At 38.1% G+C, this 27,774-nt stretch overlaps 2 long non-coding RNA genes across 6 annotated transcripts in view; one reads left to right on the top strand and one right to left on the bottom strand.

Moving 5' to 3' along the window:
* LOC132667410 (uncharacterized) overlaps positions 1–27,774 on the bottom strand; it is a 965,632-nt gene that overhangs the window by 929,977 nt on the left and 7,881 nt on the right. For 2 of the 3 annotated variants that reach the window (XR_013555695.2, XR_013555697.2), the window contains exon 1: positions 6,194–6,711. This is a non-coding gene — a long non-coding RNA (uncharacterized LOC132667410). Of the gene's footprint in view, positions 1–6,193; positions 6,712–27,774 lie in introns of those variants that run through there. The other variant, XR_013555696.2, reaches the window with a different exon arrangement.
* LOC132667411 (uncharacterized) lies at positions 2,687–27,774 on the top strand. 3 transcript variants are annotated; one of them, XR_009605133.2, is made up of 5 exons: positions 2,689–2,779; positions 14,569–14,747; positions 14,896–15,021; positions 24,016–24,102; positions 26,936–27,774. It is a non-coding gene; the product is annotated as an uncharacterized LOC132667411 (long non-coding RNA). The 3 variants fall into 3 exon arrangements; XR_009605131.2 differs by lacking the exon at positions 14,569–14,747 and having other exon boundaries at positions 2,687–2,779; XR_009605132.2 differs by lacking the exon at positions 14,569–14,747 and having other exon boundaries at positions 2,687–2,779; positions 26,931–27,774.

The raw sequence follows: 27,774 nt of genomic DNA, 5'->3' as shown, positions 1-27,774 counted from the left end.
AATACCTTTTGCCATGTATGGTAACACATTCACAGATTCTCAGTTATCTTTTGGTGGGGGGAGCTACTAATCAGCCTGAGCATAGGCAGATTAGAGTTAGGAAAAAAACACAGTTTAGCTAAGATCAAGGATGTAAGAGTAGGTCAAAAAACTGGATGAAATGCCTGAACACATCTGAGAGTAGGTGTTAGTGTTTCCAAAATATACTCTGTGATACAATATGTACAGTTGTTAGAAGTAAATGAACTCTCTATGCAGAAGTAAGTGAATGGAGATTGGTGGAACAATAAATCTATGCTGATTTAAGAAAGCAGTCACTCTGAAAAGGGACAAATTCAGAAGCAGTAAAAAAATGAAGCTGAGTGAAGGTTAATGGACTATGCAAAGTCTCTCTCTCCAGAACTTGGGCAATAACGCTGTGTTCAGAAGACCTAGACACAATTTTCCCAACCATTGGCATTCCTATTGCTGCTCATTAACTGGTTTCAAGTTTCCCTTAGGATGTTGTAGAAGATTTTGCTCCCAAATAATTACCTTAAAAGCTCTAAGCAGCTCCTGAGGGAAGAAACCCAGAGTTAGCTATCTCAGCACTGTAAGGTAAAATAATCAGGAAAAGAAAGAACCAGTGATGGCTCATAAAGGCTTTGAGTTCCCTGAATTCTCAAGGCCATGCTACTTATAAGGTCTATATTGCAGGTTATTACTATAAAAGTGTGATAAAGAAACATCATTAGTGTCAGTGACAGAGGACAGCTTCAGGGCCCAGGAGTATGGCTTAAGCATCCTTCCCCATCTCACCTGTATTCCATTACCACACGTACCTCACCTGTCTCTGCCTTCAATCTTGCCCCACCAAATTCATATGCCTTTGAAGCCCAGATTATCTTTCTGAAACACATGTCTGGTCACTTTGCTTTCCATCTTAACTTCTGATAATTCTTACTGCTGGTAAAATGAAGTATAAACTCTTCAGTTTAACACATAAGGTCCTAAAAGTGAGCCTACCTACTTTTATAATTTCATATCCTATGCCCCCATTCTGTGTGTTAAACACTTTCGTCAAAATGGATGTCTCAGTATTTAAGATACCTTTCACATTTTTATCTCTCTGTCCTTGCATAATGCTATTCCTTTGGCTTGAAAAAAAATGAGCTATTCATTCATTTGCTCTCTAATTCAAATGCCAATCACTCAGTAAAGCCTTCCTGAAAGCAACTCAGCAAAGTTGTAAATTCTTTCTATGTTCTTTGCCCATTGCTAGCATAGAGGCACAGAGAAAATGTTCCCAGTAGATGGCAAACCTGAACAAAAGCTATGACAGTGTCACTTTCCAAAGGGTTCCTGTTAGGTCAGGCCAGCTCCCAAGAAACTGGTTTGCAAGGGCACATGGGTGGTTCAGTTGGTTAAGCATCTGACTTCGGCTCGAGTCATGATCTCGCAGTTCATGAGTTCGAGCCACACGTCAGAGTCTGTGCTGACAGCTCGGAGCCTGGAGCCTGCTCTGGATTCTGTGTCTCTTTCTCTCTCTGCCCCTCACCTGCTCATCCTGCTCATGCTTTCTCTCTCTCTCTCTCTCTCTCTCTCTCAAAAATAAACATTTTTTTTTAAGTTTAAAAAAAAGGAAAGAAAGAAAGTGGTTTTCAGCATGGGCTGCCCATCAGGATCAACGATGAAGTTTTAGAAAAGATAAAAAAAGTTCCTAAGACCCACCCCAAGCTTACTAATAAATCAAATCTATGGTAGTGTTACTGAGAGAGTTTGCAAGTTTTTTTTTTTCTTTTTAAGTTTATTCATTTATTTTGAGAGACACAGAGATATAGTGTAAGTAGGGAAGACGTAGAGAGAGAGGGGGCAGTGGATCCAAAGTAGGCTCTGCGCAGTCAGCAGAGAGACTGACATGGGTCTCTAACTCATAAACCATGAGATCATAACCTGAGCTGAAGTCAGATGCTTAACCAACTAAGCCACCCAGGCACCCCTACTTGCAAGTTTTTAATAAGCCTCACGGCTGATTCTGATGCAGACATGGGAATGAAGATCCTCAACCAGGCTGATGGCACTATTAAGATGGAACAGCCAATGCTAGTAATTGGGCGTGTGGAATCAGACCCATAGGAGATCTCTGCCAGAGCTAAACTAGTAGCCAGGGCCACAGCTATATAGGCCGAGACTTAGGGCACCAGAGAGCAAAGTCAGGAAACCAAGGTAGAAGCTTTTCTACATGGACCAAAAAAAAAAAAAATCAGAATTGGAAGAGTGGAATTCAGTAAGGAATTCAGTAGATGCACTGGACCTTCCCTGGATACCAAACATGGGGGAAATAAGACACAGCAGTCCCCCCTTCTCCACAGAGGATGTGTTCTAAGACCCTCAGAGAATGCCTGAAACCACAGATAGTACCAAACACTACATATATCATGTTTTTTCCTATACATACCTATGATACAGTTTAATTTCCAATTTAAGCATATTAAGAGATTAACAACAATAACTAATAAACTAAAACAACTGTAACAAAATACTATAAAAAAAGTTATGTGAATGTGGTCTCTTTCTCTCTCTTTAAATATCTTGTTGCACTGTACTCACCCTTCTCCTTGTGATGATGTAAGATGATACAATGCCTATGTGATGCGATAAAGTGCAGTGAATTATGTAGGCATTGTGACGTAGTGTTAAGCAACTATTGACCTTCTGACAACTGGTCAGGAGGATCATCTGATTCCAGACCATGGTTGATAACAGATAACTGCAGGTAACTGCAGGAAGGAAAGCACAGGTAAGAGGGCACTCCTGTAATTCTAGAACTCACCAAATGGACACCTCATGAAACAGCAACATTGCATCACCTGGAAACCTGTTAGAAAAGCATCTTGGGCCCCATCCCTGACCTACTGAATCAGAATCTGATTTTAACCAGATCCCCAGTTGATTTAAAAGTCACATCAAAGTTAGTAAAGCACCCAACCCTGGTTGCAAACAATGCCAATGCTGTCGTAGCCCACACTGTGAGTAGCAAGTCTTGACTCACAAGGAGAAGGTGGAAGAAACTCAAACATTACCACTGTGAGCAATGTGAGGGCAGGAATCTCAATCAATTCCTTTATCTCAGCACAGAGCACAGGACCTTGGGAACTGACAATGTAGTCTATTGGTTGCAACATCAGGACTTGGATCTGGTTCAATTCTAATGCTACTACTCAGCAGCTATGTGGTATTGTCAAAATACTTAATTTCTTTGTGCTTCAGTCTCTCATCTAGAATAAGGAGACAACCGCCTCATAAGAATGAGGGCAAGATAGCATGTTAGTTTTGATAGCATTATAAGTGCTCAATAGACAGCCAAAGAAAAATTAACAGATAATCAATTATTGATTGGTTGATATATTGACCATTTTTGGTGAGAAAAAGAGCTCCAAAATTCCAGTGGTGGAAATTATCTCATTCTGACTCATGATCTAATGAGAAGAATGGCCAAAATCTTGATAACTGGCAGACATTCCAAGCATAAGACTTGTTACAGTATTAATATGTGTCTGTTCAGTGATAAGTGAAAGAAATGTCCAAGGCAAGATGATTGCCAACCTTTTTGGAGTGATGACACCAAACTGATGTTTATGGAATCTCAAGGCTTTCTTGTTCTCCCCCAAACACCTAAGAAGGGCATTTTTTTCATGGCTTATTTTCATTAAATTAAATTTAAATTAATTTACGTGACAATATTTTGACATTTTTACATTACAGAGTGTTGCAAATCTGGATAAGAATCTCTTCCATAATAAACAATACAGACTCAAAGACACACATTTTGGTTTTTGTTAATCCTTAAAATAGCTTTCACATTTTTATCTAGTGCTTTTAAGTTTTCAAAAAACTTTCACTCCTCCTACCTCATTTCTCCCCATAATAACATGGCAGTTGTTTTTTTTTCTAAATCTTAGAAAAGTTTGTTATTCCGGTCTGACAGATAAGGAAATGGAAAATCAATTTAGGTGCTCAATGTGACATAGCTGGTTTGTGGCCAAAATGGGACCAGAACTCAAGTTTCCTAATTCCCAGTATTTCTTTAAGCTACTAAAAGCACCACTGCTACCAACTGATTGCCACATATTATACTGGATCCAAGTCAAGCCAGGTCACTTCCTCAACTACACAATATCCTAATTCATCCCCTAACCAAGTGCCCTTTCCCAAACACCATGTTTGAAGTGTCACAAAGGCAACAGCTTCCTAAACATATGTGAAAAACATCTTTATTTTGTTAAAGTAGCTTTTCAGTTCTAGAAGGTAGAAGTCAAATTTGGAGGTGTGACTTAATTTTTTTTTTAATTTGGAATTTTTCAAATTAAAGTGGAATGCACTTTCTTTTTATTTCGCTAGTTCATTCCTTCCCTAAACATTACATTTGCCTATAGATATCTTAACTCAAGTTTCCTTAAAAAAATGTTCTAAGCTATAAAAGGCAGTTTTAAAGTATTACTCTGCATTTCTATTTAAAATGCCAAATTTGATTAAGGATCTTGACACTTGGGTTTTGGAAATGAGCACAAATCTTAGACAAACAAATGGTAAAGCAGTGAGATCTTATTAATAAATATTAATGTTTAAATCCTCAAAAATCCCCATAAAGTCTACCAGGCAAATGTTTTTTGTTTGCTTGTTTGTTTGTTTGTTTGTTTGTTTTGTTGTTGTTGTTGTTTTTTAAATCACTGTAAAGTTTCCAATCTGGCTATTAAACTTTAGAATTAATACTGTGAAATGTTTTCCCAAAGTTAGTATACATTTTTAAAGTATTGCTAGAAGTTCTGGGTAGTCTCAAAGGTTATATCACTCATGACAGAACAATCCTAGAATCATTAAAGAAAAACTGACAACTCTAAACCGACAAGTGGAAGAAATCCCAAAGTTGCACTGACAATTCAGATCTACTTCCTTTCATGTCCAGATTCACTTAATATCTCATTTGATTTTCAAACCTTCCCTCAGAAGCAACTGGAACAAAACCATGAGCAAACTCAATCTCCATTTGGGCATGTAACCCTTTTACAAACACAATTACAGCCAAACACCACTGTAACCTGATTTGCATTTGCACTAACTAAGTTACAAAGCACACTGAGAATGCCTGCTATGCATACTACAGACTTATTAGGAGGATATATTGCAGGGCTTCTGTGAACACTAATTAAAAAGGTTTTATCTTTCCCCTCTGGTCCACTGAAATTGTTCAAATGCCTCGCCTGCTACAACTTTGTTCAAAAACAGTTTTCAAACATGTGATCAGAGCTAGGCAACTATTTCAGGTGGCATGATTCTGTTTCCACAGTGGACAAGGCCGGAGAGACAAAGTTTCAGTCTAAACTTTGAGCTTCCTTTCCTTTGTTATTTTGTGTTGCAACCTTAGCATTATCCAACTGTGGACTTTTATCTGTGAATATCTAAATCCTGTCTTGTGGAAAACTAATTACTGAACCACTGAGAGCTTCATAATGTCCTGCATTTAAGTCCTGAGCATCATACATAATGCATAGGCAGCAGTCTCTGCACTCTGATTACAGAACACTGTCATTAAGTGAGCAAATTAAAGATGTGAATAAATTCACTGGCTGAGCTTATTGTCAGTGCTGCATTGTGAAATTAGAATTTCTAATAAGTACTGCAATTTTTTTAACCCAATTAACACAGAGAACATCTTGAGACTGATTAGTACAATAAAAATTATTACCTTATTCTTTTGCTTCACAACAGCCAAATTAAATACTGTACTTAATTATGCAGCATTCATTCCTCCTCTGCTAAAAAAAAAAAAAAACCCTATCATTTTAATAAGACTTCCAATATTTGTATGTGAGCTAAAAATACAGCACATGCATCTGTAGCTCACTGTCTTTTTACAAAGTTTTTTTTAAGAGTCTCAACACCAGTATTATCACTAGTGTTGGATTATGATGACACTAGTCTATTCTTAAACCAGATATTTTACCTGAAAAACAAACAGCACACACAGAATTGACAAAGTAACTATCTCCCCAAATTGAGTTGAATATATTATACCTCTGCTTTTTCTTGGCTCTTTAGATGCAGATTAACACAGATTTGCCCCCACTATACTGTTTGTGATTGAGGCTGAAACATATTTAAGAAAATTAATTGTTTAGGAAAAAAAGCAAGTATCTGTAACAGTGGGTCTTACCTCAGATGCTCATTTAGCAGACAGTGATCTGTCTCACTCCTGCCAGGCAAGTGGGAAAGTCCAGTTTATGCTCGGCATGATGATCCTACGCAGAGAGTGTCTGCTGCCATGTTAAATAAAGAAAATGATCATTTAAACCGGGGCTTTTGTCTCCCAATACTTCCTCCTGCTGCCCCTTTCGAATCAAAGCCCAGAGAGGCAGGCACATCTGGCGGCAGTCCCTGCCCCTGACCGCAGCTGCCTCTGGAGAGCTCCCCCCTTCCTTTCCAGCTCCTCTGCATCCCCTTCCTGGGCAACTTCAGCCCCCTAAAATGGGGGAAAGAAACGATGACATTGCAGGCAGAATATGAGATTGTTTGTTCAGCCTCTGCAGCCACCTCCTTCCTGTCTAGATATTTTACAGAAAGGGAATGAGAAGGGGGAAACAGCGAAGGTGCTCTGAAAATCAGTCAGACACAATGCAATAGGGAGATGGAGAGGAGGGAAAGGAGAATGAGAGAGCGAGAGTGTGTGTGTAAGGGGGGTGGCTGTCAGTGCAGATAAATCTGCATATGGAAATTAGGGTTATCCTGGGTACAGTTTTATTTAACTATGATCTACTGTTTTTTTAATTAGACCAGAATTTTAGCAAAGGAAAGGAAGAAAAGGAGTCTTGAAACCAGAAAGAGCAACTTCTGATTCAATAGACTTAAAATTTCATAGCATCTGCAAATAGCAGATCCAGAAGTTGTAGGAAAGAGAAAGGAACAAAAAAACCAAGGCATTTTTCCCCTCTGGTTTTGTTTGATAAACAAGAAGACCTCCTGCCTCTCTGAAAACAAAACAAAACAAACAACAACAATAACAACAACAAAAAAAGGAAATTTGGATGAGAATGTGAAGAATTTGAAAGGAAGAAAAAAAGAAAAAATACCTTTCATGGTCTGTGTAAAATCTGTCCTTAAGTAATAGAAGAATCATATGGGACAAAGGAATAATTAAATGTAGATAATTGGCATTATTTGTGGAAACCAGTAGCAATACATTCTGCATCTTGTGAGGCATGTTTTGCTTTCCTTAGAGAACACCTTTTACAACTCTAACCCAAGGCAAAATACTACTGGCTATAATCAGTCTACAATGTCACTAACACCAGCCAACTACTCCCTCTGGGATAGCTGAGGGTAAAACAAGGAGGCCAAGTGACCAAAAACTACAAGAGGTTAGCTGGTGTGCCCAGCAGTGAGCTCTCCACCAGAGGTGCGGGTAGGATAGCAATTGGACCAGAAGGAAGGAAGAGTTAATTCTGTAATCTGTCAGTGGGGAATTTTGTGGAATCAACTAATGTTCACCCCCTCATCAAACAGTTCTCAAACACCTATAACATGGCAAGCATTGTAGACAAACACTGCATGGTTCCTCCTCTCAAGAACTCAGAACTGAATGGGGGAAAATTAAAAAGGAGATGGTACTGCAGTTTTATGAACAAAGGTGTGGTTAACATAGTCTTGATGTGAGTAGCGGGAGCAGATGTCAGTACCCTCAGAGCCCTGCATCCGCAGAGCTCATGGGGTCCTCCAAGACCATCTCAGGCACTCTAAGCAAGTTACTCTGTCTCTTTCAACTTTGGCTTCTTCATCTGTAAAATACCTGATTTTTAAGTTTAAGATTATATGATAAAAATAAAACATTACGTTTTGTCTACCTCACGATAATTGCTCAAAAAATAGCAAATCAATTCTCAGTTCAGCTGCCACCTCTTCTGTGAATCTTTCCTCCACATCTGTAAACAGGCTCAGAAGCTTCTTCTGCAATGCTCCTACTGTTCTCCCTTATATTATATCATTGTACTTTTCAGCAGGACTGTTGCTATGCTAGTGGATCTCAACCAGGGGCCATTTTGCCCCCTAGGGGACATTTAACAATGTCTGGATACATTACTAATTTCCACAACTGGAGAAAGAGGGTTGCTATTGGCATCTAATACGCAGAGAGGCTAGGGATGCTGTTAAGCTAGAATACACAGGACAGCTCCCCACAATAAAGAATTATCTGACGTCAATAGTATAACAATTAGCACAACTAAGGAACCAGGGATCCTTAGACAAAAGGCTGATTCTAGGTCCAGGGCAGGAAAAAGACTAGGTGAACCTGTAGCACCTTATAGTGCCAGAAAGAAGTGTTCAAAAACAAAGAACACGTTTATGGGGGTATGTTACAGGGATACAGGAACCATCTGAAAGAGCTCCCAATAACTAAAGTTGTAACTTTTTGAGCAACAAATACATAAAGCTGTTTGGGGTATAGCCCAAAGTATAACATAAATATATATGAGTCCATACTGAAATAAAAAGTTATTGAAAAATAAATAGCTGGAGAAGAGGCAAACCTTTCTTGCTGAAGAATTCCAAATAATTTATGTGGATAATCCTTCCTGAAGGATATGGAGCATAACTCTTCACTCCTTAAGTACGAGCTGCACATAGTAACTTACATAGTGGGGGTGTTGATATTATTATCAACAGTGATAAGTCATGTTAATCATGTATATGCCCTAACCCCAAATTATGATTTTAAACAAATCAGACAAATTCCAGTAGAGGGATATTCAACAAAACATCTGACCAAGACTCCTCAAAGCTATCAAGGATATCAAAAATAGGTAAAGTCTGAGAAACTGTCATAGCCAAGAGGAACTAGGAACAATAGGAACACTGTATGTAATGTGGTATCATGGATGGGATCCTTGAACAAAAAAAGGACTTTAGGTAAAAACTAAAAAAAAAAAAAAAATGAATAGAATATGAACTCTAATTACTAATGGATTCATTAATGGTTTTATTAATTGTAGTAAATGTACCATCTTGATGTAAGATGTTAATATTATGGGAAACTAGGTGTGGAGTAAATGGGAACTCTTGGTGCCATCTTTGCAATGTTTCTATAAATCCAAAACTGTTCTAAAAAATAAAATGTATTTCCTTTTAAAAAAGTCAGTGGGTGCCTGAGTGGCTCAATTGGTTAAGCTTTCGACCTCAGCTCAGGTCATGATCTCCTGGTTTGTGAGTTCGAGCCCCGGGTTGGGCTCTGTGCTGACCACTGAGAGCCTGGAGCCTGCTTGGAATTCTGTCTCCCTCTCTCTCTGCCCCTTCCTCCCCTCTCAAAAATAAATAAACATTTTAAAAAATTTTAATAAATAAAATAAAATTTTAAAAGTCAATAATGCCAAGGTTAAAAAGAAAAACCCTGCCCTATGCTATATTATAAGCTCATAAAGGCAGGGGCTTTGTGGCTTTATGGTATATGTTTATATGCTCATGGCAGTAGCTCATCCTCAAAAATAACCACCAATGAACCATGCTTTTAGAATTCATTCTCTTGAGTATTCCCCTCCCATTGAATCTTGGCTGGCCCTATGGCTGGTTTTTGACTACTAGAGTGCAGCAGAAGTGATGACTGCTGAGGGTACATCTTAACAAGCCTTATAGTTTCCACCTGGGTCTCTTGCAATACTTATTCTGGGGCAAGCGGCCATTGGGTAAGAAGTGTGAACACACTGAGATCTCTACACTATTAAAAAGCTGGAGCTACAAAATACAGAAACTGAAAGAAAGTGACAGAGACAGAGACAAAGCAAAAAGAAGAGGGTGTCCAGCCAGCCTCAAGCTACTCCATCCACTCCAGTTGAGGCATCCAAACATGTGAGTGAGGAAACCACATTTGTCATCCAGATCATTCAAGCCTACAGATGACTATAACCCCAGCCTCCTTTGGCCCACAACAGTATTAGAGAAACTAAACTGGAGCTAATGAAATGAGCCCAATTTACCCACAAAATCATAGAAAGCCATAATAAATCACTGGCTTAAGATGTTAGGTTTAGTGGTGATTTGTAATGGAAAAACAAATTAGTGCCTTTTATTTAGTAGATATTCTAGAAAAACAAGAAAGGAGCTTCTGTATTGTGGGGGGGAATGGAATATCTTTTAACATTTTATATCATTTCCATTAAAAAAATGTATCAGTTGGTAAATTCAATAAGATAATGGGTTTTTGCACTCAGGTATAATAAAGGTAAAAGAAGAAATGTGGTTAATATATAACACAGTAAGGCCAAGCTGGGGTGAAGAGAGGAAAGAGAAAAGGTGAAAAGGATTAGTCATGGCTTATTTTGGAGATATATTTTTAAAAACGCATTTTCTACTTTAATATGTTCATAATGATTTTAAAATTTATTCAGTGTCAGGCACCTTTACATGTTGTATTAGCCTCACAAAATTATATGAGGTGAATGCTACTTTAACCCCAATTTTACAGATGCCGAAATAGTGTCTCCAAGTTGTTAAGTTCCTTGCCCACAGTCACCCACTAGTATATGTGACCAGGATTTGTACCTTGGGTGACCAACTCCAGAGCCCATAGTCTTAGCACCGTTTAGTAAAGAAGATGAACATAAATAAAATAATAACACAAATAAGTATAAATACAAACTGTTATAAGTTCCATAAAGCGAAGTGAAGGATGCTATAATCATAAAATAGACACCTGATCCAGTCTGGGAGCTTGGGAAGGCGGTTAAGAGATTGTGGTTAGGGAGTCACCTGGGTTAGCAGGGCCAGGTGTGGGTAGATAAGTGGCCCATGAACCAAAGAAAGGCAGAGATCAAAACAAGTGTATGATTAGCTGTTGGTCAAGTGTTTTTTCCAAGGACTTTGCTTTGTAAGGCCCTCACAGATGATTTCTCTGGGAGTCACCAGTTTGGCACTGATGGAGTGTCATAGTCTGAAGGAGTGAGTAGGGCGGCACTAGAAGAGAAGAAAAAGAGAACTAACCTATGTATGCTACCATTTAAAAAAACTCCTCAAAATCATTCAGGCTTGGGATCTCCATATCACCTCCTCCATCCCTCTTGATCCACCCCTCTTTCCTCTGAAAATGCTCTTAGTCACCAATGAGCCAAATCTGCTGACCAATTCTTTCAGGCCATCAGTAGTATTTGACAGAGCTGACCATCCTCCTTAAAACACTTTCTACATCTGGCTTCCCAAATACTACACTGTACTGGTTTTTCTCCTACTCCACTGGCTATTCTATTCCTCTGTATTCTTTACTGGGGCTTTCTCTCATCCCTGAGCTCTAGATGATGAAATGCTGCAGTATTTAGCCCTTGAACTTATTCCCTATCTATACTCTTTCCCTAAATGATCTCAACTAGTATCATGGCTCCAAACATGCTCCATAGGCTAATAACTCTTAAATGTAGATCTCTACTTATACCTGACTTCCTGAACTGAAGACTGTTATATCCAACTGCCTGCTAAATATATCCATTTAGATACCTAGGTGAACAGATTCTGGAACTAAACTCCCCAGGTTCAGATCCTAACTTTGCATTATACTAGTTGGGCAGGGGATATATAACTTCTGTGTGCATCAGTTTCCTGATATCATTAATCAATTATATTATTAATCTATCTCACAGAGATGTGAATGAACTAATATATTTAAAGTATGTCTTATAACGGTGTTTGGTATCTTCCAAATGGCATATTGTTAGCTACCGATAGGCATCCTAAAATAGAGCTCATCTTGTTTGTGACTCTTCATCTTACTTAATGGCATCTCCAGTCACCCAGCTGTTAAGCCAAAAACTTAAGCAAAACATGAAACTCTTATTCCACACAACTCAAAACTGTTCCATCCACTAATCCTGTCAGCCCCACCTTCAAATACATCTTGACTACATCTCACCACTTCCACTTGAGTCTAAGCAACTAAATTCTCTCACCTGGAGAATTCTAAGAGCCTACTATCAGTCTCCCCACTTGCAAACTTGCTGCACAGAAGTTTGTTCTCCCCAATGCATTTGGAGGGATTTGGTAAGACTTGGGTTGTTTTGCTCCTCTGCTCAAAACCATCCAATGGTTTCCTATAACACTCACAGTAAAACCCAAAGTTCTTACAACCAACAGGATTCAGCCCTCCCTGTTACACACCTCCTCCTAGTCTCATCATTTACCACTCTCTCCCTTTCTTACTTCTTATGGGAAATCTTGTTCTTGCTCAAACATGCCTAACGTGCTTCCCAGAGATCAACCTGGCTTGCTCCTTCACTTCACTCAGATCTCAGTGACATGTATGCCACTTATCAGTGAGGCTTCTCTGGGCCTTCCTATATAAAATAGCATACTTGCCCAGGCATTCTCTAACTTCTGACCCCGGTTTATGTTTTTAATAGCCCTCACGCATTGTGTGTGTTTGTCATTGCCAGACCTACCCTCCACTAGAAGCACCAAGTGAATAGACCTCACATTATTCACTGCTCTATCTCCAGCACTTATAACAATACTTGGTATTCAGTGGCTGCTCAAAAACTATTTGTTGAACAAACAAATGTAGCTAATTTTTTTCTGAGCAGACTGTTAATTCCAAAATTCTTGGGATATTATTTTTTCCTAATCGGTACACATGCTCCCATCCCTCCCCATCTTTACTATAGTATTTTTTCCATGCTATCCCCCCATTAAAGATAAAATCGGGTGTTAGTATACTGGATTTTGCCTTCCTAGAACTGTTTCATATATGTACAGTCTCAATCATCTCTTTCTTTTCAAAATTATAAGCAAGGTGTTCCTGGGTGGCTCAGTCGGCTAAGTGTCTGACTCTTGATTTCAGCTCAGGTCATGATCTCATGGTTCATGGGATTAAGCTGAGCATGGAACCTGCTTGATATTCTTTCTCTCCCTTTCTCTCTCTGCCCCTCCCTCGCTCTTTCTGTCTCTAAAAATTAAATATATATATATATATATATATATATATATATATATATATATATATATAAAGAAATGTTTTAAAAAAGTAATAAGCAAATCTTTTCAAAATGACTAAATCACATTTTCCCATGATGCTGTTGGTTTTCTATGTAGAGAGAGAAGTCTAATGTCTTAGTTAATTAAGACAGTTTAAGGAAAATTGGATAATTGTAATCACTGCATCCCTGAATAAAAGGGGAAGAATACTGACACACTACAAAAGGTATCAGAACTAGAAAATTAAAAAGCCTTTAGGAGTAACTCAGCATTTCTCTCAGTTTATTCGTTCATTTATTCTCAGTCTCATTCTCATGATGCTTAATTAATTCTCTTCCTCTTATCTGGCCACATGGTCTTTCATTTGTGCCTTTCCATGCTCCTTTCTCTCCTCTCTGCTGTATCACTTTCTCTACTTACTTCTGCATGTTGTAGAAGGTGGTTGTGCCACAACAGTTCCTGAATCAGAATAACCTCAGATCAAATGCACAGGGCAGAAGAAGCTAGCCCTTTTCAGTCCCCACTACAAATCCTCAGGAAAGAGAATCCTTTAGCTGGCCAGGGAGGTAGGGTCTTTTACCAAACTTTGGGGCCAGTGACCTGGCCTCTGGGAAGAAAAGGAGAGGGACGGAAGTAGGGGGAGTTGAGATTCTTTAAGAAAGAAGGTTGTGATGAGTTGAACAGACAAACACCAAAGGTTTCTACTGCAGTTAGAAATCAGATATAAGGGGCGCCTGAGTGGCTCAGTCGGTTGAGAGTCTGACTTCAGCTCAGGTCATGATATCAGTTCATGGGTTTGAGCCCCGTGTCAGGCTCCATGCTGACAGCTCAGAGTCTGGAGCCTGCTTTGGATTCTGTGTCTCCCTCTCTCTCTGCCCCTTCCCCAATTCAGGCTCTATGTCTCTCTCTCAAATTTAAATAAACATTAAAAAATTTTTAAAGAAATCAAATGTAAATAATGGGATATCTGTGGAGTCTAACACTGACTAGAAGTTTTAGGGTCAGGAAGATTATTCTTCTCTCCTTAGTTTGGCCTAGTCATTTCTAATACTCAAAAAATGCAAACATGTATAGGGTTAAACAATAACAAACTGCCTTCCATCATCTCATTTTCCAAACGTTAACTAGTAACTATTGCAGTGTGTGATCTCTGTGTAATCTTGCATGCATAACTTTTGTTGTAATACACAAATGAGTTCATCCTCCCATGAAGCTATAACTTAAAATATGTATTAAACAAAAAAGTAACAGCAAGGTGGCATTATCTCTACTTAATTAACGAAGAGACAGAATTTAAATAACAGGTTATTTCCTATCACAGCAGGGTCTCTGCATCCTTCTATCAACTGTGAAAATTATGTTTAATAGGTTCAGCTATGTCCAGTGCTGGCCAAAGTAGAGTAAGTCCACCAGAACCCATTTTACCCACTATGTGCAGTTAAAAGCTCTGGACAAAAACAAACAAACAAAAAAATACCTCAGGATTCTGAAACATAAAGAATACCAGGTATATTGGGGATGAAAGCCAAAATTTAAAGGTCAGTGTAGTGATGATGAGATTCCTGTTGTTTTTCCTTTATCTCCAAGCTTTGACCCAAGGGCGGACTGAATTGGGAAACTCCATTGTGAGCACGCACAGCAAAATTTCAAGAAAACCTATCTTTCTTGCAAAAGATCAGCAGAGGCCCCTTCTCAGCCTTCCCCAAGTCCAGCTTCCCCTTCCCCAAGTCCAGCTATAATCACAGAGCTGTATTGTTATGGTGGAGGTAAGGTGAGCACCTAAAACTTTAAGTAAAACTTCACATCTTAGAAGAACTAAGAAAAAATGCCTTTGTTGTGCAAAGAGTGTGTCAGGGAGAGGAATGTCTCTCCTTTTTTCCCCCCCCCTCTTTCCTTCCATTGCTTTTTCCACAGAGGAGCCTCATCACATGGAACTACATGGCAGTTCAAGACGACCCCATCTGAAAGAACTCTGTATTACATTCTATCCAGAAGAACCAGAAAAAGAGTCTCTTGGAGCCAGACTATGGAGAAATCCTGGTGAGGACAGAGCTGGGGGAGGTCATTTACTGCTGTGTATGAATCAATACAAGTCTCAGACTCACCTCTAAATTGTACATATGTGAAACATAACCAAAGAAGTGAATCAAAGGTTTTAAAAACTGAACATGTGTATAACCCACTGCCAAGCCTCAACTAACCTGGGTGGCATATGCAAAGGGCAGACCCCAAACAGCATAACAAATGCTTTGAAAAATGAACAGACATTCACCCACAAAACTCAACAGTTTGAACCTAACTAAACCATTGCTTCTCAAACACGCACACACACACACACACACACACACACACAAAGTGATTCCCCTTAAAACAAAACAAAACAGTATCTGAAATATTTTAGCAGAATTCCAAAATCGTATAAAAATGAAATTGTAAAGGATATAATCCAAAATTACTAAACATGTAAAGAACCAGCAAATCTGACCAAATTTCAAGGAAAAATATAATCAACAGATTCTACAATGATCAGATATTAAAATTACCAGACAAGACATTAAAGCAGCTATTTCAGCCATGCCTAAGACATGTTGTAGGTTTGGTTTTAGACCTCTGCAATAAAGAAAATATTGCAATAAAGTGAGTCAGATGAATTTTTAGGCTTCCCAGTGCATATCAAACTTTAAACAATGCTAACCACCATCTAAGCTTTTAGTAAATTATAATCTTGCTGGTGGAGGGTCTTGCCTCCATGTTGATGGCTGCTGACTGATCATGGTTGCTGAAGATTGGGGTGGCTGTGGCAATTTCTTAAAATAGACAACAATACAGTTTGCTTCATTGGTTAATTCTTTCTTTCACAAATGATTTCTCTGTAGTATGTGACTCTGTTTGATAGCATTTTACCAACAGAAGAACTTTTTTTTCAAAAAGTTTAATCCTCTCAAACCCTGTCACTGTTTTATCCAATAAGCTTATGTAATATTCTAAATCTTTTGTTGTCATTTCAACCATCTTCATAGCATCTTCACCAGGAGTAAATTTCATCTCAAGAAACTACTGTCTTTGTTCATCCATAAGAAGCAATTCCTTATCCATTCAAGTTTGATCATGAGATTGCAGCAATTCAGTCACATCTTCAGGTTTCACTTCCAATTTTAGTTCACTTGCTATTTCCACCACATCTGCAGTTATTTCCTTCACTGAAGTCTTGGGCCCCTCAAAGTCATCCATGAGAGTTGGAATCAACTTCTTACAAACTCCTGTTGTTGTTGATATTTTGATCTCTTCCCATGAATCGTGAATGTTCTTAATGGCATCTAGAATGGTGAATCCCTTCCAGAAGATTTTCAATTTACTTTCCCCAGATCCATCAGAGGAATCATTATCTATGGCAGCTAGAGCCTTACAAAACATATTTCTTAAATAATAAGCAACTTGAAAGTCAAAATTACTACTTGATCCATGGGTTGCAGAGTTGATGTAGATGTTGCGTTAGCAGGCATAAAAGTAACATTAATCTCACTATACTATACATCTCTATCAGAGCTCTTGGGTGACCAGGTGCATTGTCAATGATATATTTTGCAAGGAATCTTTTTTTTCTGAGCATTAAGTGTCATCGGTAGGTTTAAAATATTCAGTAAACCACATTGTAAATAGATGGGCTGTCATTCAGGCTTTGTTTTTCCATTATAAAGCACAAGCAAAATAGATGTTGCATAATTCTCAAAGGCCCTAGGATTTTCAGAATGGCAAATGAACACTGGCTTCAACTTAAAGTCATCAGCTTAATGCATCAGCTGTATTAACCCCTAGTAAGAGTCAACTTGTCCTTTGAAACTTTGAAACCAAGTGGTAATTTATCCTTCTAGCTGTAAAAGTCCTAGATGGCATCTTCTTCCAATAGAAGGCTGTTTCACCTACATTGAAAATCTGTTGTTTTGTATGGTCACCTTCATTAATTATCTTAACAAGATCTTCTAGATAACTTACTGCAACTTCTACATCAGCTTTTGCTGTTTCCCTTTACACGCTGATGTTATAGAGAGGACTTCTTTCCTTAAACCTCATGAACGAATCTCTGCTAGCTTCAAACTTTTCTTCTACAGCTTCCTCGCCTGTCTCAGGCTTCAAATAAGTAAAGAGAATTAGGGAATTGTTCTGGATTAGGCTTCTGTTTAAGGAAATGTTATACCTGATTTGATCTTCCATGTAGACCACTGAAACTTTTTCCAAATCAACAATAAAGTTATTTGCTTCCAAATCATTCATGTGTTGTTCACTGGAGTAACACTTTTAATTTCCTTCAAGACCTTTTTCTCTGTATGCACAACTTGGTTAACTGTTTGGTACAAGGGGCCTAGCTTTTGGCCAATCCTAGCTTTTGGCATGCCTTCCTCATTAAGCTTAATATTTTCTAGCTTTTGATATAAAGTGATAGCTGTGCAACTCTTCCTTTTACTTGAACACTTAGAGGCCATTGTAGGATTATTAATTGACCTAATTTCAATATTGCTGTGTCTCAGGGAATAGGGAGGCATGCCAAGAGGAAGAGAGACAGGGGAATGGCCAGTTGGAGCAGTCAGAACACACACAACATTTATTAAGTTCACGGTCTTATCTGGGTGTGGTTTGTGATGTCCCCAAAAAATTATAACAGTGACATCAAAAATCACTAATCATAGATCGCCATAACAAATATAACGATAATGAAAAAATTGGAGATATTACAAGAATTACTAAAATGTGACACAGAGACACAAAGTGAGTAAATGCTGTTGGAAAAAAAATGGCACTGAGAGATTTGCTCAATGCAGGGTTGCCACAAACCTTCAATTTGTAAAAAACGTAGTACCTATGAAGTGAGGTAAAACACAATATGCCTGTATAACCACCCAAGAGGTAAAAGTGAACACTCTTGAAATACATGGAATGATGTAAGTTCTCTGTAGAAAACTACAAAATGAAAAAAGAATCAAATAGAAATTTTAGAACCAAAAAATACAATATCTGAAATAAGTTCATAAAATGAGTACAACAGTAGAATGGGAAAAAAAAATCAAAGAACCTGAAGTTTAATCAATAAAAACTGTACAATATGAATAACAGAAGGAGATTAAAAAGATTAGCAGAGTCTTATATACCTATAAGACAATATCAAAAGCACCAATATTCATGTAACTGAATTTCCTCAAAAAAAAAAGAAAGAGATTAATGCAGAAATACACACACACACACACACACACACACACATATCTAAAAGAATAATGGCTAAAACTGTCCCAAATCTTGAGAAAGACAGATATTTTCAGAATCCAGAAGGCCAGTAAACCTCAAGGAGGATAAAGTTAAAGGAAATTTGTCCACACACTACATAATAAACCTTCTGGAAGCCAAAGAGAAAGAATAAAGTCTTAAACCACAGGAGAAGATGGACATACTATACATAAGTGAACAATTATTCAAATGACTACAGATTTCTTGTCAGAAAACATCAAAGCCAGAAGACAATAGATCATGAACCTTAAAATTCTGACAGAAAAGAACTGTCAAGCCAGAGTAATATATCATCTAAAAATACCCTTCAGGAATGAAGGTGAATAAAGACATGATCAGTGTCACAGACCAGGAGGCTGGAGTTCTCTCTTGTCTGGCAAAAGAATGGACGTAATATTGAATTCAAGACCCCTGAGATCAGGAACACGACAGGGATGCCCACTCTCACTGCTGTTGTTTAACATAGTATTGGAACTGCTAGCATCAGCAATCAGACAACAAAAGGAAATCAAAGGCATAAAAATAGGCAAAGATGAAGTCAAGCTTTCACTTTTTGCAGATGACACGATATTATACATGGAAAACCCAATAGACTCCACCAAAAGTCTGCTAGAACTGATACATGAATTCAGCAAAGTCGCAGGACACAAAATTAATGTACAGAAATCAGTTGCATTCTTATACACTAATAATGAAGCAACAGAAAGACAAATAAAGAAACTGATCCCATTCACAATTGCACCAAGAAGCATGAAATACCTAGGAATAAACCTAACCAAAGATGTAAAAGATCTGTATGCTGAAAACTATAGAAAGCTTATGAAGGAAATTGAAGAAGATACAAAGAAATGGAAAAACATTCTGTGTTCATGGACTGGAAGAATAAATATCATTAAAATGTCAATACTACCCAAAGCAATCTACACATTCAATGCAATCCCAATAAAAATTGCACCAGCATTCTTCTCAAAGCTAGAACAAGCAATCCTAAAATTTGTATGGAACCATAAAAGACCCCAAATAGCCAAAGTAATATTGAAGAAGAAGACCAAAGCGGGAGGCATCACAATCCCAGGCTTTAGCTTCTACTACAAAGCTGTAAAAATCAAGACAGCATGGTATTGGCACAAAAACAGATACATAGACCAATGGAATAGAATAGAGACTCGAGAATTAGACCCACACAAGTATGGCCAACTAACCTTTGACAAAGCAGGAAAGAATATCCAATGGAAAAAAGACAGTCTCTTTAACAAATGGTGCTGGGAGAACTGGACAGCAACATGCAGAAGATTGAAACTTTCTTCCACCATTCACAAAAATAAACTCACAATGGATAAAGGACCTGAATGTGAGACAGGAAACCATCAAAACCCTAGAGGAGAAAGCAGGAAAAAACCTCTCTGACCTCAGCTGCAGCAATTTCTTACTTGACACATCTCCAAAGGCAAGGGAATTAAAAGCAAAAATGAACTATTGGGTCCTCATGAAGATAAAAAGCTTCTGCATTGCAAAGGAAAAAAATCAGCAAAAATAAAAGGCAACCGACAGAATGGGAAAAGATATTTGCAATTGACATATCAGACAAAGGGCTAGTATCCAAAATCTATAGAGAACTCACCAAACTCCACACCTGAAAAACAAATAATCCAGTGAAGAAATGGGCAGAAAACATGAATAGACACTTCGCTAAAGAAGACATCCAGATGGCCAACAGGCACATGAAAAGATGTTCAATGTCACTCCTCATCAGGGAAATACAAATCAAAACTACACTGAGATATCACCTCACACCAGCCAGAGTGGCCAAAATGAACAAATCAGGAGACTATAGATGCTGGAGAGGATGTGGAGAAATGGGAACCCTCTTGCACTGCTGGTGGGAATGCAAACTGGTGCAGCCACTCTGGAAAACAGTGTGGAGGTTCCTCAAAAAATTAAATAGATCTACCCTATGACCCAGCAATAGCACTGCTAGGAATTTACCCAAGGGATGTGATGCATAGGGGCACTTGTACCCCAATGTTTATAGCAGCACTTTCAACAATAGCCAAATTATGGAAAGAGCCTAAATTTCCATCAACTGATGAATGGATAAAGAAATTGCGATTTATACACACAGTGGAATACTACTTGGCAGTGAGAAAGAATGAAATATGGCCTTTTGTAGCAATGTGGATGAACTGGAGAGTGTTATGCTAAGTGAAATAAGTCATACAGAGAAAGACAGATACCATATGTTTTCACTCTTATGTAGATCCTGAGAAACTTAACAGAAGACCATGGGGGAGGGGAAGGAGAAAAAAAAAGTTAGAGAGGGAGGGAGGCAAACCACAAGAGACTCTTAAAAACTGAGAATAAACTGAGGGGTGATGGGTGATGGGAGGGAGGGGAAAGTGGGTGATGGGCATTGAGGAGGGCACCTGTTGGGATGAGCACTGGGTGGAAACCAATTTGACAATAAATTTCATATTAAAAAAAAAAAGAATTGAATTCAAGACAGGCTAATGTCCAGGAGGAGACGAGAGCCCCAAACAGGGATTTCATCTCCATATTTATTGAGCTCATAAGATATTACCCATGTGGTAAATGTGAAGAAAGCACAAGATTTACCCACATGGTGAATGTGAAGACAACAAGATCTTACACATGTGAACACGGAGAAAACAATCAAACAGTAATCATTAACTTGTGTAATAAGCAAAGGGTCTGGGGGGCAAGTGGAATTTGTGATCAAAGTACAATAATATGCCGGCATCAGATGGAAAGTAATTTTACTCGTGATCCCATTACAATAACTTGCTACCTAACCTCAGGCACTTTCACCCCATGTGGTGGCTTTCTGCCCTAAGCTTTTTTCCAACCGATTTATGTAAGTAAAACCTATTTCCCCACAGATCAGATGAAGGGAAACTGAACGTTTACTTCCAACAGACTTGCATTAACATACAAGTGTTTGTAAACACACGTACAGAAGTGTATAAGAATAGCCAAGTGCTTAATTTACTTGCAGCAGTCTTACTCTAAAAGAAATACTAAAAGAAATACTTAAATCCTAAGTGTTTAAAAATATTGATGACTCTTGAAATAAAAAAAAATCATAATGTTGCCAGGGTAATTTTTCAATATATGTAGTGCAATTCATATGAGAACTGTAACATAAAAGGAAGAAAGTAAAGAAACCTGTACTGTGGTAAGGCCTTCACACTTTACTTGAAGTTAGTAAATATTAACTCTTATTATATTCTGAAAGATTAAATGTACATATTACGATCCCTAGAGAAATTACTACAAGTATACTACAAAGCGATATAGCCAACAAGCTAATAGATAAATTAAAATAGAATCCTAAAAAACAGTCAAATAAAAAAAAATACAAAAAAGAGGGAACATGGAAAAAACAAAAATAAAGCTCGAGGGGGGAAAAGCAGAAAAATAATAAGAGTAAACCTGAATATAGCCATATTAAATTAAATCATAATTATCTAAACATATCAATAAAAAAACAGATTGCCAGGTTGGATGAAAAAACAAAGCCCAATTATATGCTGTTAGTAAACCAAACCACTTTTTGTAAGAAACCCATAAATAATATAAATATGTTTTCTTTGAATACAATGATATAAGAATATTAAAAGTAAGATCATTATAAAATACAATCCATGCAAATACTAATAAGAAATCTGGAATGGCCATGTTAATATCAGACAAAGCAGACTATGAAACAAGGAAAATTATCAGGAATAAACTAGAACATTTTATCATAATAAAAAGGACGATTCACTAAGAAGACATGGGATCCTAAATGTAAATGAACTTAACAGAGCTTTGAAATACCTGAAACAAAAAATGATACAAATGAAAGGAGATATAAATAAATTCTCATTTATACTTGGACATTTCAACACTCCTCTCTCAGTAATCAGTAGAGCAAGTGGAATAACAGCCAAAAACAAAAAACAAAAACAAAAACAAAAACAAAAACCAACCAGCTAGACCAAAATAGCAGAATACATATTTTCAAATGTATAAGAAATATTCACCAACATAGGCCATATTTTGAGTGACAAAACAAACATTAACAAATATGAAAGGATTGAAATAATATAAATATGCTTTCTGACCACAATGAAACTAAACAAGAAATCAAGAAGAGAAATACCTGGAAAAGTCCCAAGAATTTGGAAATCAAGCAACACACTACAAAATAACCCATAGGTCCAGTCTCAAGAGAAACTGGAAAATATTTTTAACTAGGTAAAAATGAAAATACAGCATATCAAAATTTGTGAAATGCAGCTAAAGCATTGCTTAGAGGGAAATTAATAGCACTAAAATGCTTTTATTAGAAAATAAGTTTTCAAATCAATAATCTAAGCTTCCATCTTAAACTAGAGAGAAAATTACAACCAAAGCAAACAGAAGTAAATAAATAATAAGAAGAAGAACAGAAATTAATAAAAGTTGAACAAAGAAAAACAATAGAAGGGCACCTGGGTGGCTCAGTCGGTTAAGCGTCCGACTTCGGCTCAGGTCATGATCTCACAGCTCGTGAGTTCAAGCCCCACGTTGGGCTCTGTGCTGACAGCTCAGAGCCTGGAGCCTGCTTCTGCTTCTGTGTCTCCCTCTCTCTCTGCCCCTAACCACTCGCATTCTGTCTCTGTCTCTCTCAAAAATAAATAAACATTAAAAAAAAAGAAAAAGAAAAAAAGAAAAACAATAGAGACAAGCCACACACTGGGAGAAAATAATTACAAATCGTATATATAAAACATTTCATCATCTAACATATACAAATGGCCAATAAGGACATGAAACAATGTCTCAAATCATTAGTCATTAGAGAAATGCCAATGAAAACTACTTCATACACACAAAAGTGGCTATAATAAAGAAGACGACAATAACAAATGTTGACAAGGATATGGAAAAACTGGAACCTTTCTTTTTTTACATTCATTTATTTATTTGTGGGGGGGGAGGGGCAGAGAGACAGGGAGAGAGGGAATCCCAAACAGGCTCTGCACTGTCAGCATGAAGCCCAGCTCAGCTCTCCAACCCACAAACCGTGATGTCATGGCCTCAGCTGAAGCCACAAGTTGGACATTCAACCAACTGAGCAACCCAAGTACCCGAAAACTGGAACCTTTATATGTTGATGGTAGAAATATAAAACGGTGCAGGCACTTTGGGAAATAGTTTTCAGTTTCTTAAAATGGTTAACCATAAATTTACCCAGGAATCCAGCAATTCTATTTCCACTCCATTTTCACTCAGGAAAAATGAAAGCACAAGAAAACCTGTTCATAAATCTTCATAACATTATATTCATAATACCCAAAAAGTGGAAACCACCCCCAAAGAAACCAAACTAATGACACATACAATATGGATGTACCCCAAATACATTATGCCAAGTAAAAGAAGCCATAGTTAAAGGCTGCATACTGTGTAATTCCATTTATGTGACATTATAGAAACAGCAAATATACAGGGACAGAGAAGAGATCAGTAGTTGTCAAAAACTGGGAAAAGCGAGAAGGTTCGACTGCCGTGTTTGTATGAGGGAATTTGGGTGGGAGTGATGGAACTATTTGTGTATTAATTTTGAAAGTGACTACACAACTCTGATATTTTCAAAACTCATAAAATTGAACAAAATATAAATTTTACTGTATGCAAAGTAAAATTTTTAATATTTTGTTATATTAATGTTTAATATTTCATTGATGACTTTTCTTCTACTTTGAACTGCAGAGAATGGAGTTCCTTCTATCCTTGTAACCTGAAAAATGGTAATTCTGCTTCCTTTGACCTACAGATCCGTCAGGGAACAATTATAAGGTGATGACATGGAAATTTTGCCTATATTAAATCTATCTCAGTCCTCATTGCCTAACATACCTCCCATTCCATACCATTTGGATTTGGTTTCTGCCTTATATATCTAATTATTTTATATTTCAAATTTTGTCTCTCTGATAGAATTAGAGATCTCTTGAGGGTGGGAACCATGACTTTTCATGCTTTTTACAATATCATAGTAGGGCGCCTGGGTGGCTCAGTCAGTTGAGAGTCTGACTTCAGCTCAGGTCATGATTTCACCATTCGTGTGTTCGAGCCCCACACTGGACTCTGTGCTGACAGCTCAGAGCCTGGAGCCTGCTTTGTATTCTGTGTCTCCCTCTCTCTTTGCCCCTCCCCCACTCGTGCTCTATCTCTCTCCCTCTCTCAAAAATAAATAAACATTAAAAAAAATATATCATAGTGATGGGAATATTTTAGAACTGTCAGTAATTCTTCTGGAGTAGAATGAAATGAAGTAGAATGAATGTTACTTGTTGGAGGAACTAAGGTACAGAATAAGAAGGTCCTCTATGCCTCTAATAAGTACCATTGTCTTCCAATTTTCAGAAACAAACCTGATGCTCAGAGAGTTTAAGAAATATATCCAAGATTATATAGCTGGAAAATTCAGGAATGCTGATCCATAAACTCTCCTTTAAACAATGATCTCTACTCCACCCTATTCTATAACCCAGTGGACAGATTCCAGTGATGCTTAATTGACATAGCCTCTTGACATTATAATAATAAAACATTAAGAAGAGGCTATGGTATTTCATAGATTCTTTAAGTCTTTGCTTCTTACAGAAGCTCAAGGGGTTAAACAGTAATTAGAGCTTTCTTCTTCTTTTTGTTTATTTTAGAGAGAAAGTGAGAGAGAGTATGCAAGCAGGAAAGGGGCAGGAAAAAGAGAGAATCTTAAGCAGGCTCCACACTCAGCACACAGCCCAACGTGGGGCTCAATCCCATGACCCTAGCTAAGATCATGACCTGAGCCCAAATCAAGAGCTGGACACTCAACCAACTGAGCCACACAGGTGCCCCAGAGGCTACGCATATTATGTAGTAGGGAACTGACCTGTGGAGCCAAAAGTTCTGGCTCTCCCCTTTCCCAAATCTGTGCCTTGGAAAATCCAGAAGATTCGGCATCCTAAAAAGCAGGAATTAGCGTAGAGATTAGTATGTAGGAAATTTATTAGGGAGCAATATTGGCAACGACCACTGGTGGAAGGAACGGGAAAAAATAGCACAGGGCAGAGGGAGATGTTGAGTTGCAGTGTAATCTCCACGAGGCCTCAGCCAACTGCTGGTTTCTCTGAAGCTGAGATAACCCTTCATAGTTATCCCAAGTTAGGGCAGGAGAAAGGAAGATTGGGCATTTATACGTCCATGCCACTGCCATTGGATATCAGATGCACCAATTTGGGCAAGCAGGCTCTTGTTCTTTCAGAACTCAAAGCAATTTTTAAAAGGGCCAACAGCCCAGAACTGGCAGCAGCACTTTGGCAGCTAGGGAAATAAGTCTTTTATTGTGTCCCATACACTGACTCTAAAGTACTTTTCTGCCCTGGAACTCTTTGAGTCTTAGAAGGGTGGCATCAGACAGATTAGCCAGAAAAAAAATGCAAAGTGAAATAATTGAAAAGTCTTTATCTCACTCACCTTCCATAGAAAACAGAAAATTACAGAAGAGTGTGTTGTAGGGACATATGAAAACACTTTTACTTATAACTGCTAGCTTTCGGAGGGAAAAATCTTAGAGCTCCAAGGAAATTGATGCCTTTAAATAGACATTATGCAACAAACCTATTAATATCACTCAGGGGTTGGCAACTTTTTTTATATAAAGGGCCAAATATTAAACAGTTTAGGCTTTGTGGACTATACATTCTTAGTTGCAACCCTCAACTCTGAAGTTGTCAGAAGAAAGCAGCCATAGACAATATGTTAACTAATAGGTATGTCTGAGTTCCAATAAAACTTAGAAAAACAGCAGTTTGCTGACTGGTATAACTACCATAACTGAATGACATGAAATGTAACTCATTCCCTTTCTAGATACTGTATAACACTATGCAAACCCTAGAATAAATACATGGCTTTCATGTGAGAAAGGTTTAAACTATTTTCTTGTTAAGCCACTTTTATGCTGAATTTTCTGTCACTTGTAGCTGAACCCAACCCAAATTATTATAGAAATTTACTTTATGTTTTTTTAAGCTTATTTATTTTTTTTGAGAGAGAGAGAAGAGAAAGAGAATCCAAGCAGGTTCTGCACTGCTAGGGCGGAGCCCAGGGTGGGGCCCGGACCCATGAACCGGGAGATCATGATCTGAGCCGAAATCAGAATCAGAACTTAACCGACTGAGCCACCCAGGTGCCCCCAAACTTACTTTAGATTGAGTCATCAAAGAATGCTTCTATGAGGGGGAAATGTTTTAGCCTCTATATCTTGGTGCTGTGAGAAAATAAAACTGATGGTTATTAGCGGGGGCAACTGCTAGTTGTCCCTTATATTCATATTAGCCTATCCACCAACTTTAGCTAGAATAAAGATTGTCTTTCCCAGCTTGCCTAACTTGTAGCGAGATGTGACACAGCTAAACCAAGAACAATGAAATACTGAAGTGAGTCACAAGCTGGGTGAAATGCCTAGGCCCATTTGAGTATGGACATTACAGTTTCCAATCCATCCAATATGGATGCAATCCATATAAGTGTATGCAGTATGAACAACTCCTGGGATTGAATTTAGAGGCTTACATGCCCTTTTCCCTTTTTCTCCTTCCTGCCAACTGGAATATACATGTGCTGGCTGTAACAAGAACAGATTTCATGGACTAAAAGGTGAACTTTAAATAGAGGCTGCATGTTATAGAGACACAAGATTTAAGGCTCCTGAGATCCTGCTACTATGCTACACCACCAGGTCTAGAATGATTCTATGACTCTCATGTGAGAGGGAAGGATAATTTTTCTTGTTAAGCCACAGTTATTCTGAGTTTTTTTCTGTCATTTGCTGCTTTACCCAACTCAAGCTATTATAGAAATTTATGCTAAAATGAAGGGTCAACAGAAGTCTCTATGAGGGACAGAGGTTTTAGCTAAGATGTCAAGGATGAAAAGCAGCAGGACTAGAAAATGCAAGAGGGGAAAAAAACAGTTCTGGCATAAGGCAGTTTGCACTAACATTTTGAGGCAGGAAAGAATATGTGAAAAGAACTGAAAGAAGGTCCATATGGCTGATCATTTGAGAAAGAAGTGGAGAGTGGTGTAAGGTAAGACTGTGGACATAGGAAGGGGTCAAATCACAAACGTGAAGAGTCTAGATTTCTCTCTAACTATAGCTAGAGGCCACTGAAGTATTTTAAGCAAGGAAGTGTTTTGATCCAAGTTCCCTTGGCAGCGGTAGATGACTGCCCCCTAACACCTGATTTCCACTGGCCTTCCAGCCTCCTCCTGTTGATATCACCTGAGCCCTCTAGGCAGTCCTCTTGAACAAGCTTCCTCCCAAGACACCTCAGGTCTGGCTCCCTTCCTCAGGACCCATTTACTGTGTACCCACAACAGTGGTAGTAGTACAGCTCACTCCCTCCACAGCACTCTCACTTTGCCTGCCACCACAAGCCATGCCAGCCAACCTTTTGCCTTTATATTTGTCAGCACAAA

Source organism: Panthera onca, chromosome B2 (assembly GCF_046562875.1).
Source record: "Panthera onca isolate mPanOnc1 chromosome B2, mPanOnc1 haplotype 2, whole genome shotgun sequence".
NCBI classification, from domain to species: Eukaryota; Metazoa; Chordata; class Mammalia; order Carnivora; family Felidae; genus Panthera; species Panthera onca.
The sequence above is the reverse complement of the archived record's forward strand: the minus strand, read 5'-3'. Positions and strand labels throughout refer to the sequence as shown.